This window comes from Ambystoma mexicanum, chromosome 2q (assembly GCF_040938575.1).
Source record: "Ambystoma mexicanum isolate Mex_15411 chromosome 2q, UKY_AmexF1_1, whole genome shotgun sequence".
Classification (NCBI taxonomy): domain Eukaryota; kingdom Metazoa; phylum Chordata; class Amphibia; order Caudata; family Ambystomatidae; genus Ambystoma; species Ambystoma mexicanum.
In genome coordinates this window covers 870,300,107-870,320,645 of record NC_090924.1, presented here as the reverse complement: position 1 = coordinate 870,320,645, position 20,539 = coordinate 870,300,107, and positions in this window count along the sequence as shown.

The window sequence follows — 20,539 nt, the reverse complement described above, 5'->3', positions numbered from 1 at the left end:
AGCAGGAGAGGAGAGGAGAAAGAAGCCCTGCCAAAACCAGTTATTTAGCTAAGCATGGCAAGGAGAACGGGTGCACCTAGACCCTCCACCCCATATACCGGGTGGCCTATGCATAAAGTAATGAGTCATGAGCCCTGTTGATATAGTTAACATTTGAAAACCTGAAAAATGCTTACTTTCCAACCTCAAGACCTCCCTGGTAAATAGGCTGTATTGCACTACAAGGCTGGCAGAGGCAGGTTCGGGCTGGCCTATATGGCATTAGGGCAATAGGGAAATGCCTGAGCCAAAAACACAAAATGCCAGTGTGGGCCAGTTTTTTGTGTCAAAGTGGGGCACTTTCTTTAAATTGCACAATTTGCATCACATTTGATCAAAAACCTCCCCCTTGGCTACTACTCAGTCTTTCACAACAGGTACGAATTGACATTTGCCGCTGTGGCCCACTTTTTTTTATTGGTGCCCGTCCAAGACAATGTTATGGCCTGTGCCACCCGGGGCAGGTGGGAAATGTTAGGTAGTGAAAGGCAGAATCTAGGAGGAAGAGCTGCAGACTTAGGGGAAGCATCTGGAAAAATGTCCAAAATATAATCACACACAAGAGAGGACATAGTAACAGCATGTGGGTCAAGTAAGGACACAGTGAACGCCAGAGAGGTACACAGATAAACGTGGGACACAAAGCTACAAAAGGGCACATGCACCAGAAACAGGCACTGGAGTCTCATGGTGCAGGCAGCAGGCATCGCTCATCGCCCGCTTTCACACATTCACCGCAGATATCTCTCTCTCTCTCTCTCTCTCTCTTTCTCTCTCTCTCTCTTTTTCTCTCTCTCTGACACCTACGACTACAACTAGCATCCTCTACAGCCAGAGTTGCTGTTACACAAGGTATTCCTTTAACCAGAAATTCATAGACAACCGACGACTCCCTAAATTTCCATAGCTACATGTTACTGGTTTTCAGCCGTCGTAATTGTGAGGGCGACATTTTGGTACGATTCCCAGAGGATATCAAGGTGTTGTTCATGATGGTCTGCCATGGCAAAAATAGCACAAGGACCATTCAGAGTTTGGTGGTTTGGTAAAAGTTAGCCTCAGGTTATCAGCTAGTATTAATTGTGCAAACTGGAACTTGAGGGGTTTATGTTTATAAACTTTTAACATATAGGTAATGCAAATCACAGAGTTCCAGAAGGCAAACACTCGCTGCCGAATCCCCCCCTGCACCCCCCGGTATTGTTCAAGGCGTCACATGGGACATGGTGCCACTTAACAGATACGCAGGAAGGGGTTGCAGGGGTTGGTAAGGCAGATAAGGGATTGTGGAACAACTGTTAATTGAACTTCAATCAGGGCTGCTGCCCGACCGCCCCCCCACTGCGCAGTCAGCAGTGCCAGCACCCAGCAAGGTGGTCGTGTGTGCGCTAGGGTGCTTTCGCAGATTGTGCTTGGTCCGCACTAAACTATAGAATAAATAAATAACGTTGTGGCTACAATCATGTAAAATAGAAACACATATTTTGCAATAGCCCTTTATTGTTCAACATGGGCAAACCAGCTGCCACCCAAAACGCACAGACTTCGACCTTGAAGTATTTAGGCAGCAGAAAAGACGTGGAGGACTGTTCCTGTGGAAGGGTAAAAATCAGGAAACCATGTTTGTGTGAGCAGTGGTCGGCCCACTCAGCCTCCTCCCTGCACTTGTTTAAATTTGCCTCCCATGGGGAGGAGCGTTTCCTCTCAGGGGCTAAGAGGGGGCGCCTCAGTGTAAGTGAAAGAAAATATGCACACAGGACCCCTGATGCCATGAAACCAGCGACCTGAAAAGGAGTGCAGAAATGAAAACTAGTCTAGCGTGGGTTTCCTTCATAAGAATCCGACTACTTCGGGCATGTGAAACAAAAATGATCTCAAGGCATTAGCAGAGAGACAGTCCACAGTTACACGCGATACAAAGCCTGCATGCCTGTCACCGCTTCCCCCGCACGACCACAACGCTTGAGAAATTAGAAACTGTGAATAACTGCATATACACTGACCCTTCTGTAGAGGAGCAGTTGGACACATTATCCCTAACTCCCACCCCATCAACACCGTCATATTGGAACAGTAGGAGAAGAGCTCCGTATTCGTATACCGCATCGAGTGTACAAGAGATGATATGCACTGAGACAGCCATACAGAATGTACCCTCGCACTGAAAGTGTGGAAGGATGCCATGTGGAAGGATGTCAGCACGCACCATGGGACAGTATGGAGCGTTGAATGAAACCTGATGAGGGCAGATTGATGTCATAAAGCAAACATACAAAGCCATACTGAAACGATATGAAAATACCTAAGAGAGGTATGTAACTGGAGTAACAAGAGAAACATGTATGAAATGATAAAGTAATCATGAATGCAAAAGAAGACAAATAACTTGCGTACCAATAAGTGTAAATACGTAGTAACACAGGGTAGAAAAGGCATATAGAAGCTTGCTATAGAGGAATATATAACATGGCTAGGATAGCGATAATTGGAAAATGGATGCTGGCTCGTGTCAAGATTCAATTCAGTTACCTCAGAAACAGATCAGGGTTGAAGAGTTACGAGCCGTTGGAAGAACAGCTTTGCGTGCAAAACAGAGAGGAGTCTATGTTGGCTTGGATCAAGGATGTTATTATTAAAGAATAGCTGTAAAGCACAAAGGGAGGCAGACGGATAAGCAATGGACAAGGCATATTTTTCTTAGATTAAAGAAGAAGAAAACATCTGCTGGAGCCAAGTATTGGACAATTAAACGTGGATAATGTCTATACAAGGTAGAGTGAGCAAGTCTCTAGAGGCCAAGAAGAGCAATGACACAATTATTTGCATGTAAAACAGGGATTTGCATTTTATTCTGCCCGTCTGGATGAAGATAGTGATGTGCTTACATTCCCTTAAATGTCCCAGAACAGAGAGCAGGATACAAGGTCAATTGCAGAGGGGAAACTTTGGGTCATGGCCGGACGGTTGAGAGATGATGGACTAATTGGGAAAGCGGGGAGTAATCTGATGTGATTCAAGCACATGGGTTTCGCTTCACTTACGTGCTGCTAGCCGAGCCGAAAGTCTAAGGTTGGATGAGAATGCCAACCAATCAATGGGTCTATGGGGCAATCTGCTATATTATGTTGCATAGACCAATTCGCTGCCATTACGTTCGCTATAATCAGTATTTTACGTACTTAGAGGTAGTTTGAGGCTTTCCTCACAGATAAGAGACAGATAAGAGACAGCCAATGGTGTACTAACCCCTATGTATTCTATAAGTAGATATGTTCCCCTAACCAATCGCTCCCACTTATGTTTTACAGTTTGCCACGTAGAATGATGTCATGGATGGTGCATATTGGTGTATTAGACCTCTGTGTAATCAAGTTCATGTGTGAGTGTGCAAGCATCAGTCTGATGTCTGCCAGTTGATCCTGCTTTATTAAATTGAGAATAAAGTAGTACTTTGCTATTATTGAGTCTGTCTGGTTATTTGGTCTGAGATCTTTATTGGTAATTCCATCTAGCACAAGAGATTCTTTTAACGGTGCTAGAGCACATGTTGGTAGCAGTGCGGATGGTTCAGGTCTAATTGACCTAGGCCCAGATCCAGATCTTCGGACTTTTGGCTGCTCCTGCCATTAGCCAGAAGACCGCAGAGCTTCCTGTGGAGAACAGAGCGCAACAAAACATGTGTAAAAAGATACATTTGACAGGTTCCCCTTTGATTAAATTCCTGTCCGGTCCCCGCAGGTGCACTGTGGACGGAAGACGAACTGGTTGGGTGAGGGAGAGTCGATGCAGAGGGACTCAAGCTGAGTCATGGACGTAAGTAGAACATTAAAAGTGGCAAAAATAGGGGAAGGGACTGTGTTGTAATAATAATATATATATATATATATATATATATATATATATATATATATATATATATATATATATATATATATATAAATATATAAAGAACAGGAGAGAGGGGCACTCTAGTTCCCGGCACAGTTAACCTACTCAGCCACTGATTTTCTCCTCCTACCGGTTTCTGTGCTCTTCACATCATCAGGGAGGCAGTCTTAGCTTGCAGCTCACAGCAAGTGCAGGTGGTCACAATCAATGATGATTCTGTTACAAGGACTTCTGGTAGCTGTAGTAATCATGTTAGGAAGGAACATGCTCACACACAAACCCACAGTGGGGAAAGTGGTGGAGTAGCCCACAGTGTGGAACTTCCTCCATGAAATGGGTTTTTTTGTCCCTGGGTTTCTCCTACTTAACCTTTATTCCCTAGGTTGCAGCTTTTCGAGGGTAGGAGATTCGAGCTCAGGTTCAGAGGTCTCTGGGGGTTTTTCACAGGTGAGAAAGGAAGTTTCTTCTAGGGCTTTGCATCTCCCTTCCCCCATGCCTCCTTCTTTGGAGCCAGTTGGTTGTCTGGGTTTTCTCCCCGTCATTGCTCCGGGGTTCCAGACCCTGAGTTTGAGCTGTTATGGGCAGCAATGTTCAATTGAGGTCCCTGCTGAGCCCTCAACATGCGACTCAGGTCTTGGGCCAGACTTTGGACCAGGCGCTCCAGTTGGGACATCCTCTCCGGTTGGTACGGGGGTCTAGAGTCATACCTTTGCTGCTCTGGGGAAGGGTAGCTGTCCCGAGTAGCTCAGGTATTGATGGTTTCCTGGTAGTCCTCCATCCTCGGTTTCCCTTCTCCCTGATTTGGGGGTCTAGAATCCTGAAAATGGGGAGAGAGCAGGATTTTTCTGGAAGTTGGGGTTTGGAGTATCTGGGGAAGAAACTTAAGTTGGAGGGTGCAATATTTCTTTCATCCTGTAGGAAGTTTGGAGGGAGGTTTTTGTGGGAAATTTGTAGGGAAGTTTCCCAGGGCTGTACTTACCGATTGGATCCCCCCTTGTGCCAGGGGAGTCCATACTTACCCCAAGATGGGTCTATTACCCTTGTATCTTCGGCTAATGTAGGTGGCAGAGACAGGTGACGCATTTGTGGGATACCCTGCCTGACTACCACCTGCTTGGGGCTGATCAGAGGGTCTCCTCTGCCTCTCATTTGGTTTATTAGAGGGAGTAGTATTTGTAGGCCCCCCCATTTATAGGTCCAAAATGGGGGTATTATTCACCTCCACCACCTTGGCAGCAGTAGGTAATCTGTTATATTACACAATCCAAGGTCCTTTGATCATGGAAGTCCCTGACCAGTTGTGTCATGATATATTTAGGGAGGACATGAAAAAAAGTATTGATAAACTCCCTACTATTTGTGCGCACCCATCTAGAGGTCTGGGAAAATACCTGCTTGAGATCCTGCACAAAGTCTCTAGGTGCGTGATCCTCTTCGGAATGCAGGTTGTAGTCCGCCTTGCGGGCCTCCAAAGGGTTCCTGTGCATAGAGAAGTGTTTCAAGAGGGCCACCTTGTAGGTAGACTATCTTGAATGATTTTGATCCTCCAGCCAGCAAAGAAGCTAGAGTGTTCCGGGGAGAATGTCCACTTGACAAACTCCATGGAATTATGGTAATTTGTTATGCCAAATGACGTCATCATCTGGTCATGCAGCTCCAGATGCTCCCAGTCTGAGTACCTGGCATTTTTGTGGTAGGGAGTCATGAAGCTTCTGATGACTTTTCTTTGCCGAGTTCTGTTTTGTTTGTCAGCCTTCTTTTTCCGCTGCACTTGAGTCCATTCGCCATCAGACTCAGAGCTGCTACTATTTTTGGTCCCTTCCCTGTCCTCTAGGTGCTCCCTGATTCTTTGAGACTGGGAATCCCTCCCAGAATGACAAGGTCTGGTCTTTTCTCCCCTGCTGTACTGTGGGCTCTCTGGGTCACTTCCCTTGGGCTTCCCATGTCGCACAGGGGAGTACTCATCTTGCTCCTCCCTTCTTCCGAGTGTGGTGGAGAACTCCCCCCACCTCCCTGAATGGATGGAGGTTGTCAAGATGCTCTTTTGACGCCTGCACTCTGATTCTTCTTTATCTGCAAAAAACCTGTGTTTCTGCCAGTCTAACTCCCTGATCTTCTCATCATAGAGTCCTCCTGGTCAGATGTATTTGCCAAGACATTTTTAAACCTAAATGACGATGCACGTCCATCAATATCTGTTAGGGACTGGACTTCGGGCTCAGTCATACTAGGCCTAATTGAGTCCAGCTGCCTCATGTTTCCCTGTTCTTGTGAAGCGGTAGGCATGAAATTTGCAGCCCCTTGCGCATATAATATGGTGAGTTGGCTTGAGTCCCCTGGTAAAGAGGGCATTGTACCATGGTCAGGGGTTGCCCTTCCATACCCTAACTGTTTGGGGTTTCTCAAGGCCTGATTGAATCTAGCCATTTCATTCTCCAATCTCTCTGCTTTATCTTTCTCAGCCCCTAACTCTTGGTGGTAGATAGAGGCCTGAGCTTTGAGCTCTGCTACCAGGGCTTGAGTAGCGTCTATGACCTTGCTTTGTGCTAATACCTGGCTATGGAGTCCCTTGTTTTCCTCACAAAGGGACTCATTTTCTTTCTGTGAATCTTGTATTATCTGGTAATACTCAGACCTCTTCTTTTGCATGAGACTGATCTCCTCGATTTGTGCACTTTTGATCTTTGTTGCCTGCTCTAAATCCAATTCTACTTGCCTTACGTTCCTGAGAGCATGACTCACTTTTCTCCAGGTCTGTCTTTAACTGGCACACCTCTTTGCACAGGGCATCTTTTCCCTGACACAGTGTGCTATTCTGTTCACTAATGTGATCTCTCTGCTGTTTCATAGCGCTCAACTTCTGGCGCTACTGGAAAAATTCAGCCTGGGAATTGACCTCTTTAAAAATCAACTGGCTATCCTCATCTTTCAATTACTTAATCTGATTTTGAAATGCCCACATGTCCTCTAAAGAGGCTCTATTATGCACTACTTGCTGATTCAATTTTAGTTGACTCTCTCTCAGATTCTGAACCCTTTCTTGACACTCCTCTGTTAGGGCAGAAAATTGAGAGTCTCGCTCTGAATTCATGTGTTGCTGTGCTGCTAACTCATCCTTTAGCAGCGGAACGATGTCTCATAATGTTAACTCAGAATTCTGGCTCTCTAGCACTTTCTCCTCTACTTGCCTTAACTCTCTATGTGCTTGATCCAAAAGATCAGATTGTTTTTGCACAGAGGCTACACTCTCCTGGTACCCTTCTTCCATGATCATCATATGGAAGTACATATATGCAGTGAGCTGGACCATTTTAATTTGCTAATCCCTGGTGGTCTGTGTCATATAAAAATAAGTCAGGGCTTGATGTAACAGTCAGGGCTTGATGTAATAAGCCACTTTCCTGCCTCACATCCATATTTATTTTTTTTGTAAACTCTTTTTATTGATTTTCACAAAATAACAAGCAAACAATCCCCTCCCCCTCCCCCCCATGTCCCCCCCTCTCGGCAACAAGCTAATCCCCTTCACCCATCGACCATTTTAGAAAAGAAAAAACCACAGTTATTGCAAATCCAGAAGCCTCAGTCGCTGTGGGCACCACATCACCTTATAATCGTCTTTAAGAACCTGCAGTAGTTCCCCCCAGTCTGTCGCGAAGCTCTGGGCCTTGTTGTCCATGGCATAAGTCGCCCATTCCAGAGCCACTATCTCCCACAGTTTTCAGAACCAGTCCTGTATCTTAGGAACCTCTGTGCCTTTCCATCTCTGGGCTATTACCTGCATAGCGGCAAGAGTCGTAATAACAATAGCTTTTTCTCTTCCTCTAGGTTCACCTGCCTCAGAGTCCACCCGGCCACCCAAGAGAATGTGCGCTGGAGTCCTCCCGTCCCCCAGCCCAAAGGCCAGTCCCTGTGCCTCCCTCACCTCCCCCCAGAACGATGTTAGCTTGGGGCAGTCCCACCAAATGTGCTCCGCGGAGCCCGCCATCCCGCAGCCCCTCCAGCACAACCTCGACACAGTAGGAAAAAATCTATTGAGCCGGACAGGGGTATAATGCCACCTAAACATGATCTTATACCATGTCTCTTGTAGTTGGGGCGCCCTGGCCAGTTTAGGAATTCTCCTCCACAACTTCCCCCAGTCCGTCCGGCAGATCTGGAGTCCGAGAGCCCCCTCCCACTCTCGCATGTATGCCCATTGGTCCCCCTCATTAGAGCCAGCCAGAGTCTTATAGATGTTGGAGATGAGGCCTCTCGCCCGTCATTCGTGAGCAGGAATTTTTCAAAGGGCGTCAGGTCCCTTGTCGCCGCTTTCTTGATCCCTGGGTAGAGAACCCAATGGCGAATCTGAGCATACCTCAACCTCTCTCTTTCTTGTACTGCAAAGTGCTTCTTACAGTCGTTAAACGATAACACTTCCCCTCCAGAAAACATATCGCACAATTTCCAACAGCCCCCTTCCTGCCAATTCGCAAAAGCTCCTTTCTCCACTCCCGGGGAAAAGTCCCCGTTGCCGAATATGGGGGTGAAGGGAGACGGGAATGTGGTAATCCCTTCTAATTTTACTAGCCTATCCCAAGTGTCAGCCATCAGTTTGGTGATGGTGCTCTCGTAAAGATGACCCGGTCTGTGTTGTTTCGGGAGCCACATTACTTCTGCTAGGTTTCGGTGCGCTACGGCCCTATCTATCCCCACCCACAATTTGTCCCGCGTTCCTTCCTCCCCCTTCAACCATTCCCTAATAATTTGCAGCTGGGATGCCTCGTAATAACGTCTAAAATTCGGCAATGCTAGACCTCCCTCACTCTTCGATGCCATCATAATTCGGGTTCCCACCCTAGGCATTTTGCCTTCCCAGATGAATTCCTTGGTCAGGGTTTCCAGCTCCGGCACAGGCAGCGGGACAGCTTGGAATAGGTACAAGAGCCGTGGAAGTGTAACCATTTTAACCGCGGCTATCCGCCCCATCGATGAAACCCTCAACTCTCTCCACTTCAGGAAATCCCTCTTAATAGCCTTAAGAAGCGGAGGGAAATTAGCCCGAAACCATCCAGCCAGGGTAGCCGTAATTCTCACCCCTAGGTAACGAATCCCTCCCGATCTCCAGAGAAAGCCAGTAGCCGCCCGCAAATTCTCCCTTTCCGCTGGTCCGAGCGTTAAGTTCAGGACCTCGGATTTGTTGGCGTTAATTTTCAAACCCGAGGCCGACCCAAAAGGGCCACGCTAGCCTGCAATGAATTCTGAGGGGCTGTGAGCATGAGCAGCATGTCATCAGCAAAGGCTGCTACCCTATGCTGCTCCCCTCCGAATGGGATCCCCTGGATGTCCCTTGCCTCCCGAATGGCCTGGAGGAGTGGCTCCAAATAGAGCGCAAATAGTATTGGGGAAAGGGGACATCCCTGCTTTGTCCCCCTCTGCAGAGATATTTTCCTAGAGGCACTCCCGTTCACCATTACTCTGATGTAGGGCGCTTGATAATTAGCCTTGACCAACGTCAGAAAGTCCCCACCAAACCCCATTTTTTCCATTGCCCGAAAAAGGAAGGACCACTCAACACGGTCAAAAGCCTTCTCCGCGTCCAGAGCTACCAGGACTGCGGGGGTGTGCGTTTTCTGGACCTTCTCGACTACATGGGCCACTCGACGAATGTTGTCCGCAGTTTGTCTGCCCTTGATAAACCCAGCTTGATCAGGGTGTATCAGGTCCGGGAGGATGGAGTCAAGCCTATTGGCCAGGATCTTAGTGAAGATCTTAGCATCAGCGCTATGGGGCGATATGAAGCTCTGTCTTCCGGGTTTTTATTGGGCTTCAAGATTAGGGTGACTTTGGCCTCCTCCATGGAGGGCGTGATTTTGCCCGAGAGGCGAAATGAGTTAAATAACGAGGTGAGGTGTGGGGTTAATTGCACACTGAACAGTTTATAAAAGGCGGCCGTATAACCGTCTGGGCCTGGGGCCTTACCTGGCGGCAGGGCCCTTATCACCCCCGCACCTCGTCCTCTACAATTTCTCGATTGAGGACTTCACGTACCCCACTGCTAATTTCCTTTAAGTGGACCTTCTGGAGGAAGTCCTCCTGTTTCTCACTTGGGGGATGCTGGGTGGCATAGAGTGACTCATAGTACTCGGCAAAAGCTTCCTGGACCCCTTCCTGGTCCGAGACCCGCTCCCCCGCTGGCAACCTTAATGCCGTAATCGCATTTCTCGCCCTTTTACCTCTCAGTAATCGCGCCAGCACGGCGCCCGATTTATTGGCCTTTGCGTAATACTGTTGACGCACCGACAGCAAGGCCCCTTCCGCCTTCTTAGTGCGCAGAAGTTCCAGCTGCCCAACAGCCCTTCTATATTCCCGCATTGCTCTGCGAGAGGGAGTGTCCCCAGCCGCCTGCCTAGCCGCCTCCACTTCAGCTTCTAACTGCAATTCCAACACTTGCAGTTGCTTCACCCGGTGGGCCGATAGCGCTATTAATTCTCCCCTAAGAGTGGCCTTAAAGGCATCCCACCGCACGTCTTCCCCAGTATCCTCCCTCTTGGTGGTGTCAAAAAAGAGCTTAATCTTCTCTTCAATATCTTTCCTGATTACTGGATCCCTCAAGATGGACGCAGGGAGTTTCCAACCCCAGATTCCCTTTCTTCTCTGACCCACATCCATCACTAAGGAGACTATTTTATGGTCCGCAATCCCTATCGGCCCCGTGCAGACTTCCCGAATCGCTCCAACTAATGCAGCCGAAACCCATATATAATCAATTCTAGATTGCGAACCATGGACGCCCGACAGGAAAGTATGGCCCTCCTCATCACCCCTAAACTCCCTCCAAGCGTCATGTAACCCCAACCTACCAACCCTTTCTTTCAAATCAGTTGACATCATAGCTCCTCCTCCCTCCCTGCTACCTCCTGTTCTATCCTTTCCCTTATCCCAGGCAATGTTGAGATCACCAAGAAGAACAATATGACCCCACGAGAACTCTTCCAGCAACTCCAAGACCCGCCGCAGAAAGGGATCCTGGCCCGAGTTGGGAGCGTATACTACCGCTATTGTCAGAGGGACCCCTTGACACTTCCCTTTAGCTATGATATACCTCCCTTCCTTGTCTCTAAGCACTCCCTCGAGTTTGAAGTCTACCGTATTCCTAATTGCCAGGGCTACCCCCCTAGCTTTGCAGTGGCTCGAGGCGTGCAAAATCTGATCAAAACCCCGCAGTCTCACCCTACCCTGAACCCTGTGAAGTAGATGCGTCTCCTGGAGCCCCTTAATATCTGGCTTCTCCTTTTGTGTGAAGTGCTCCAACTTTTTTTTTTATTCAACCCCCGAACATTATGCGTTAGCCACCTAAGGGAACCCTCAGTAGAGAAAAATCGCTGAAAGCAGGGGGAGTCGTATCCCCCTTGTCATGTATCTTTGCTCGTTGCCGCCCCCCCAAACCCCCTGAAAAACTGCCCCACCCACCCCCCCTCCCCCCTGAAGGTCAATACCTTCCCGCCCTCTCCTCCCCCCAAGCTTGGGCATCTTCGCCCTTTCTGCTTCCAACATGGTTGCGCCCCCTACGACCCCATGAGCTAAGACACCCTATAGAGGCCCACCACCCCTTTCTTCATACGTCAAATCAAGGCTGCATAGGAGAAGCACTGTTTGTATCACCGGGAGCTCCCTCCCTCGGCCAAGTGTTTCCCCTGGTGCCTCTTCTCCTCCTTTCTCGGACCGTCGTCCAGTCCCAGGGCCTCGATCCGGAGTGGCCACTCGTGCCCAGAATTCCCGCACCCGGGGGGGGGATCCTCCAACTCGATGTGAAGCAAAGCAGCCCCTTCCTGGAGGGATGTAATTCGTCTCTGGGACCCCTCCCAGTCAAAGAGCAAGCCAAAGGGGAAGATCCACCTGTAGCGAATCGATCTCTCATTGAGGACCTTTACCACCGGACCCATGAGTCGCCTCTTTAGGAGAGTGCTGTTCGCCAAATCTTGAAAGAGAGTGATCCTCTGACCGTCAAACATAATTGGCTCTCGTAGTCTCGCCTCTCTGAGAACCGCTTCCTTCTGGGCATATCGAGCAAAAGCGGGTAGGACATCCCTTGGTTTCGCCGCCTGGCCTTTGATCAGTCGACCGGTTCTGTGCACTCGATCTAGCTCCACCGTTTCCGGGCAACCCGTGCCCAATATGACAGCAAAAATACCCTGGATCACCGCTTTCAAAGACTTATCTGTCACCGATTCAGGCAGCATTTTGACCCGAATGTTGACCCTGCGAGACCTGTTTTCCAGGTCTTCCACTTGAAGTTCAAGATTCCTGGTGGCGACATCCAGCCTCTCTATAGCTTCACTATTTGCTGCGTTCTCTCTATCCGCCTCTTGGAGACCTTTCTCGAGGATGTCAGTCCTCTCCCCCAGTTGATGCATCTCCTGCTTTAACTCCCCCACAGCTTCGCTCAAGTCTGTGCGCAACAGCTGAAATTGCTCTTGAAAAGTCTTAGTCAGATTTGCCTGCAGGGAATGCAGTTCTCCGAGGAACTCCCGCTTGGGCATATTTGCCAAGTCCTCTGCCTGCCCTGCAGCGGAGACTTCGTCTGCTGCTCCCCCTGAGGACCCAGACCCCTCCTTCAGGCTGTGTGCCGACCTTATGGTGCGTAGAGTACCGGTGCTGTCTCCAGAGGTCTGCGAGTGCCTTCCCCTTCTGCCCTTGGGCCTTGTGGTCATGCCGAGAAAATCTCCTCCGGGTGGGCAGCTCAGATTCTCGTCCGGCTCCCTCCCGGGCCTTTAACAAAGGACAAACGCTGGCCCCAGGATCTCTCACGCAGCCTCACTTCATCCCCCGATTGCTAGAGGATCCGCATAATCCAATCTCCTGGATCTGCACCGAGGTGCCACTCTACATCTCCCGTTGGGGGGGTGAGATACTCCTCACCGCGTTGGCCGCACTCCCAATGACAACTTGCGGGCCCTCCCGCGCCCCGCTAGGCCCCAGGGGCGAGCGATGTCCTCCGGGCCCTTCTTCCACCCCCGGGGGTAGCGGGGAGCAGGTCCTAAATTCGCCCATGGATCCAGGCAGGCAGGGCAACCGCCTCACGTCCCCTCGCCCAACACTTCAGGGGTACGCCACCACCAGACACTGCCCCGGGGCTCTCACCTGGCGGCTGATTGCATCCTCCTCTCACAGGGCACTCCCTCCAATAGGAGCCGGGCAGGAATGCTCCCACTCCCCGCCGCCGCCTCCGGGCTCTCCTCCTTCAGCACGCCTCGTAGTCCCTGGTCGCGGGGGCTGCTCCCCACCGGGCCCGCCACCGGATTCGATCTCCCCTGGCTGCCTCCGCTCTCCGGTCTCTGTCTCTGGGGAGCGCCGGCGATGAGGGCGAGAAGAGCCTCTCCCAGGCTGCAACGCTCCTCCACGGGTCAAGCCCCGCCGCGCCCCCCGCGGGAACAGGCCCACGGCGACTCCACACGATGCGGCGCGGCCTCCCCCAGGCTCCAACAACAGCGCGCCACAGACAGATGGGCCCGCGGCGGCCGCCCCAGCAGCTCCTTCTCCGCTCGTCGGACGCGGCGGCAAACTCCTGCCCGCTGCGGTGGCCCCGACTCTACACACGCCGCCAACTTTCTCCGACTCCCCCAGAGGTTCGTGGGGGGTCCAAGCAGTGCCCGCACAGGTCCGTCGAGGGGGTGGTGGGCACCTTCCCTACAGCCGGGTCCAGGGAGCGCCGTCGGCACAGCTACTCAGTGCCGCCGGCCATCTTGGAATCCTCACATCCATATTTATATAGGTCACCTGTTGCATCATTCTAGATTGCCAGGCTTCAGGTTCTTGTTCTGCCCATTCACCTTTAATGAACAATTTGGATAGAAGGTGCTTCCTAGCCATGTTGAGTTCTATGATGCTCATTGTGAAGTGTGTTCTGCACCTGACAGATTCACCATGCACCCAGCTTTCTATCCACTAAATGTAACAATACCTTCAATGGGCTAGTCTGCTGTACTGCAATGTCATGGGTGAAAACACTTCCTCAATCCCGGATGAGCCCCCAAAGTCAGGGATCTCCTTCCCCTACAATGAATGTGGTGCACAACACAAACGCCTTTTATTTCTACAATATAGATTTTTTTTTTAAGAAAGCCTCCAACTCGTCTCGCACCCAACCTCCACCAGCACTCCGTGTCACAATGGACTAGGAACCAGGCCGGTGTGTTATCAATAGATATTGTATTAATTTATTATTTAATGTCAAATCAGAATAAACAAATTACAACAGCCACCAGAGTTGTGGCAACACAAATGCAAAGACTTCTAGAAAGCAACCAGGTTAACATATACTGTGATACTACTTCCTTTTTTAATGACAAAGCAAGACAAAAACAATTCAACTCAAAATGATTGCATGAAGGTTAAGCACTTCTGCTGCGACACTCAACCCCCAAACATCAATTGGGCTTGATTCCTTTGAATGGAAGGAAGTGGCATGGAGTTGGAATACAAGGGACTTCTGTTGGTGGTGCCCACAGACAAAAGATGGGGAACCAGCAAAGAAGAGGACATTTTGTTTTAGAGCACAATGAAAAAAATGGGTTTTTAATGATTTAACACATCTTCTAGGGACAGAATAGAAGGACATGTGTACTGCTTACACTTAGGAGACAGGCAGGGTTTTAGAGAATACTAATCAGTACACATGGGAAAATAGAAATAGAGTAGGAACTTTGTTTTTTTAGGAGATTCAACATGTGGGCAATGGAAAAGAAAAATGCAAATGGGAATTTGTTTTCATGGATGCTTAGAAAGACAGGTAGCTCTGGGAAATGGCGAAGCTTACAATAGGAACATAGTTTTTTAGGTTAGGATGACAATTGCCAGGGGAAAATACAGTTGCAGATGGAAATTCGTTTAGCAGGGCACAATTTAAACACAGGGACACATTCGGTTTTCAGCTCACAATGGGATTACTTCGTTTGGGCAGCCCTTTTATAACTTATAACAATTCCCAATGCACTGGGAAGAGATAGTTGATTTCGAATTTCAACTATCCCAATCCCGTGAAATAAATGAGGAAATTAATTGATTTACTGAGAAGAATATACTAAGGATCTACACAGGCAAATGGGGATTCTTCACTGGGATAATGACTGCAAGGCACAGACAAATAACAGATTCTGCAACAGGAAAATGATTTAAATGCACAGACAAATAAGAACGGGAATTTTTCAATGGGGAATATCTATGGCAATGCTGAAAGGATAGGGCTTATGCAATCTTTGGCTTGGGATATTGATACTTACAGGAGAGGGTTGAATGGAGCATCAGGGAGCATCAGAGCACCACTGCTGGGACAGCCAGAGGGTCAATCAAGGATTCTCTCTGTCCTCCAAAGGGGTCCCAAGTCAGCTAATATAGCTCCTGGCTCCACTGCAAGATTTAGGCCTAACTGTGCTGGGGTGGTTCCAGATTTTGGCAGCTGCACACCTCAGGATTTAGTAGGTAGAGTCCTGATTTGAGGCAGAGTGACTTATTTATAGGGTAAGGGACATCACAAATATGTCATAGTTCTCGCAGAATGGATAGGGAACTGTTCAAATGTTCACTTTCATCTGTGCGCTGATAGGTCCAGAAAAGGTAGGAGTGTTTTGGGAAACTCGGAGGAGAGCTAGCCATCATCTCACTTGGACATGGGGCTGGGACTGGTTTTTGCACATGGAAATCTCACTGCATGACAAATGCCCTTAATCTCCATATTTTGTCACATATGAAGGCATTTTTTAACACTATGTTTTTTGGTGAATCACATAAGCTTTGTCAGGTGTCTGTGTGACCTACTGGTGCAAAGATACCGTTTTTTCTCATTTACTCCCAAACTATATTAATGAGAAATATGGCGCTCGGTGGCCGGAATATGGATCACATTTTACAGGTTTTCTAAAATCTTTATGGTTCTGCCATTCATACAGAGGGCCACATTCCGTTTTACCTCATATTTTTTGTTTTGGTATGTTGGTGTCACCAAAATCATTTTTGGTTGACCAGAAGCGCTTGTCTGACACCTTTTCAGAAATCCTAACATGAATATAGTGCGACAGATATTGCCAAGGTCATACCTTTAACAGCATGTCTCCCATTTTTCACAATGAGAGTGTAACTACTCATTAACCCTGGCCCCCTCCCTTGGAATGGGTCTGTTCCTGGCTCTGACATCAAGAGGGGGTCTTGTGTTTAGATTAGCTAAGAGCTTCAAGGGCTAATTGCTAGCTAAGGTCAATTTTATTGCGGGCTAAGTGGTTTGGATCATAAAAAAATGTACAGCACTCATGCTTGAAGGGAAACCAGGCCTACATCCCCATGGTGACCTGAGGATTGGAATATATTTTCACATTTGCCAGCAGAGAGAATCGAAACCAAGATTATGCCTGTCCCCACTCAGTCAACATGGCCTCCATTTTAAACCCATTTGACCTTTAAAAAAGCTTTTTAGAAAGCGCAGAGTTACAGCACACAAAATGGCCAGTGTAGACTTTTCCCTTGCCTCTAACTGTTACAAAAGAAATAACATTACGAGGGGTACCTTTGGACCCAGAAGTATTTTTGTATGGAGTGACTGTTTTATTGTCGTGGTTACCCAGATGTATAGGTAAAGCATACCTGATGAGTTTTTGTTCAGGCCAGAAAGCCCTATGGATGATGAAGAAGGGCAGATTATCCCCTTGGAGTTGGAAGCAGCAGTGGTGAGAGAGGAAAGGGTGGTTCTTCATGGGACAGATGATGAGGGAAGTGGATGGAGAACAGTGATAGCCCTCAGTTAAGGATATAGGCTGGCAGATTTGACAGACAAGGAGTTGTTTAAGGATGAGTGCTAAGATGATGAATTAGTATTTTTCATAAGTCTCACTTATTGGATAAAATTAGAGAATAGAGAAATACTGCAGAGAATGGCACTGGTAAAAAAATAAATCATTATTGTTGCAGGACGATTTAAAGAAATTGTCAAAGATTTTATGGACTACAAGTCCATAAGACGTGGGTCTATTAAAAGGAGTAGGAGCAGTTAACATCAAGTTTAAACCAGTAGCATTTTTGCCATGTGCAAAAAAATGCCCCATGTCCAGAGTGGCGGTTGAAGGTATATTCAAGACCATTTCTGCTTTAATGAAGCAAGGAATATTGGTACCATCCGATTCACCATGTACCACAGCTATATACCCAGTGCAAAAATCGACGGGGTGGGAGGTTGTGGAGATTTATACAGGAACTTTGCCCTATAAACAAGATAGTCAAGGCTGAGGTTCCTTTAATTTCAAATCCCACAACAATATTGTACAACATCCGATCTAAGTAATATTTTACAATCATAGATTTAAAGAATGCTTTCTTTTCAATTCCCTTCCCTGAAAAGTCACAGGATTTGACTTCCTTTATATATAGAAATATCTGCCTGAAACATACTAGTTTGCCCCATGGGGTACTGTGAGTCCCCTTCAATCTTTAATAGAGTCCTCCAGATGGACCTATACAATGTTCGGCTTGAAAGTGCAATAGTTCAATGTGTGGATGGCATTTTGGTGTGCAGTGAGATAGAGGAAAGATGGAGAGAATATTCAATGAAGCTTATGACTATCCTCTCAGATAAAGGATATACAGTGGACAAAGAGAAGCTACAATACTGTCAGGAAGAGATCTTGTATCTAGGACAGTTGATTTCTCATGAGGGGAGGAAAGTGATGCCTGAAAGAGCATAAGTAATTATGAAGACCTCAGAACCTAAAACAGTGAGAGAAATACACACATTTTTAGGCCTATATAATTATTGCAGGGCCTGGGTTTTTGATTACAGTACATATATTGGACCACTTTTAAAAGAACTTAAAGAAGCACAGGTGGGCAAGAGTAAAATAATATGGATAGATGAAATGACTGAAGGATTTGAAGAATTAAAAAGGCGATCAGTACAGCCCCTGTGTTGGGAATTCCAGATTATCATTAAGAATTTTACTTATTTTCCCATTTAAATGGAGCAGTCATAACAACAGTCCTTACGGAGAAAACTACATCAGGACATGGACACAAAACATTAGCCTATTATAGTGGGATTTTAGATCCAGTTATGAAAGGGAATTATCCTTGTGAGCAGGCTTCATGCTGCTCTGCTGCTGCATTTATATTGAAAAAGCTTCAAGTATAACAATGGGGTGTTCAGTAACATTATTTGTTGAGCACGTATTATTTGCGATTTTAGAGAAACCCAACAGTACATTGGCCATACAAAGAGCATCAGGATACGAGGTAATAATCTCAAATCCTACTATTAAATTGTCAGATGTAAGACAGTGAACCCAGCAATGCTTATAGCTGAACCAATAGGGGGGGATGATTATGTACATGATTGCACAACTTATAATGAAACCTATAATGAAATTCGCTAAGCTAGAGAAAATGCGCTCGGGAGGGGGGGAGTTCTTTTTATTGATGGTTCTTCAAAAAAACGAAAGTGAAAGGCATACTGGATCCGTGGTAGTAAAGCAGAATGGAGAGGGTGAATGTGAAGTACTGACAAGCGAGAGATTGCCTTCACATTTCTCAGCATAATTAGTGGCGCTTATCGCCACGTTTCAGAGATTCAAAGAAGAGCAAGTGACGGTGTACTCTGGCTCTGCCTATGTCAAGTCAACCGTACAAGCAGGTCTGGAGAGGGAGGGTCTTCCTCCACACAGACAGCAGTCCAGTGCAACATGGGACTCTATTGGATAAACCTATTGAAGTACTGGCACTCCCATTGACTCTAACAGTCGTAAAATGCATAGCACATTCTAAAAGGACCAATTTAAATTCTCACGGAAATTAAGCCACAGATATAGAAGTAAAAAAAGCAGCATATTTACCCAGCCATTTTTAATTTTGAAATAGAATGTTTTCAACAAATGACAGGATGTGATATGGTATTTTATTTATATTGCACTCGTACACAGGTGTTTCAGAGCATAACCAGGTGAAGGGAGGGGAACAGGGGAGAAACAAAAACAAAAACAACGATCTTACTGATGCATGTTGGTAAATGAGGGCTACACTGCCTATTGTTCAGTTAATTGAGATACAAGGGCGAGCACCACAAGAAGAGGAGAATGTATGGAAGAAACACAGGTGTTCTTTATCCCCCACTGAGGCAATTTGGAGACAAGATAGCACTGCAAAGCCAGTTATACCTCTAGCATTTTTTAGGGTAGCGCTGGAACAACTCCACTTCCCCGCGCATGTGAATTGAAAGAGTGTAGCTGCTACAATAGCAGAAGAGTGGTTTTTGCCAAATCTGTTAGAGCATGTGACACAGTTTATTGCAAATTGCATCATGTGTCAGATATGTACTTCAGTAAACACTTTCCGTACAGTGAGAGGAGTAATTCTTAGACCGAATGGGCCATTTCAGCACCTACATATAGACTATATATATATGCTGCAGAGATGCAATGGTTACAGATATAAGCTGGTCCGTGGTATGGCTTTTTTTATAGATGGATCGAGTCAGGTCCATGCACACACCCTGGCACCATGTGCGCTGCCAAGTTCCTTGTGTGTGAAGTGTTTCCAAGATGGGGTGTGTGTGAGGTTTTGCGGTCTGTTAATGGACCACATTTGGTAAATGAGCTGTTAGAACAAATAGTTCTTCTATTAGGCATTAAACAAACATTTTCCTCTGCGTATCACGGTGAAAGGCATCTGTGAGAGATCAAATGGATCATTCAAGGAAAGGATTGAAAAAATAAAAATGACTGTGAAGAAGGGATGGCTACATTGTATACCCCTTACCTTATATCTCCTAAGAAACCAGCATGGGTCAGATCACCATCTAACTCCTCATGAGTTGGTGACTGGACGTTGCATGAGAAGCCCCCTTGCTCCTCTAACTAGGTAAAAAACTGAAGCCCATTGTTTAGCGAAGGCACTAGGTGACGAGATGCATGATTACCTAACAACAAAGTCTGCAAGTATTTCATCCATGTCTAAACAGGTCAAGAATCGAAGAGAGGGGTCAAAGAGAAGCAACAAAGACGATCAATCTATTGAAGCATAGGATTTGTTAAAAAACCAATTCTATACCCAGGGGACCATGTGCTGGTACAAAAGTTTGTATGCATTTGGAGTACTCCCTATGCTGAAGGTCCATACGAGGTGGAAGTAGTCACACCCACAACAGCCAAATTAAAAGGACAAAGAGCCTGGCTTCATTTGCACAACATCAAGCCATACAAAGGTGAAACCCCAATCCCTACTGCAACTACTGACTATGAAGCAAAAGAAGAAGTTCCACATATGCAGACTTGTTCTATGGCCAAGAGTAAAGACAAGGAAAATGAAGAACACAGCAACACCATAGACTAAAGGCCAATATCTTTTAACTTTTCACAAGTAATAAACAAACTTGCAGTTATCCGGGAACTTGAACTTTTTTAGATAGGCTAAAGGAACAATGCGTTGAATTACCAGAACTGAAAGAAGAAAAGCACACTCCATCTTTATGTTACCTATTGCAATAACATTATACACATTCTTGTATGCTGTTTCTACCTACATATTACAGTCTTATCCAGCTCTAACAAGAGGATACGTCAACGTCATAACATTTCTTGGAAATTCTAAGAACAATCAT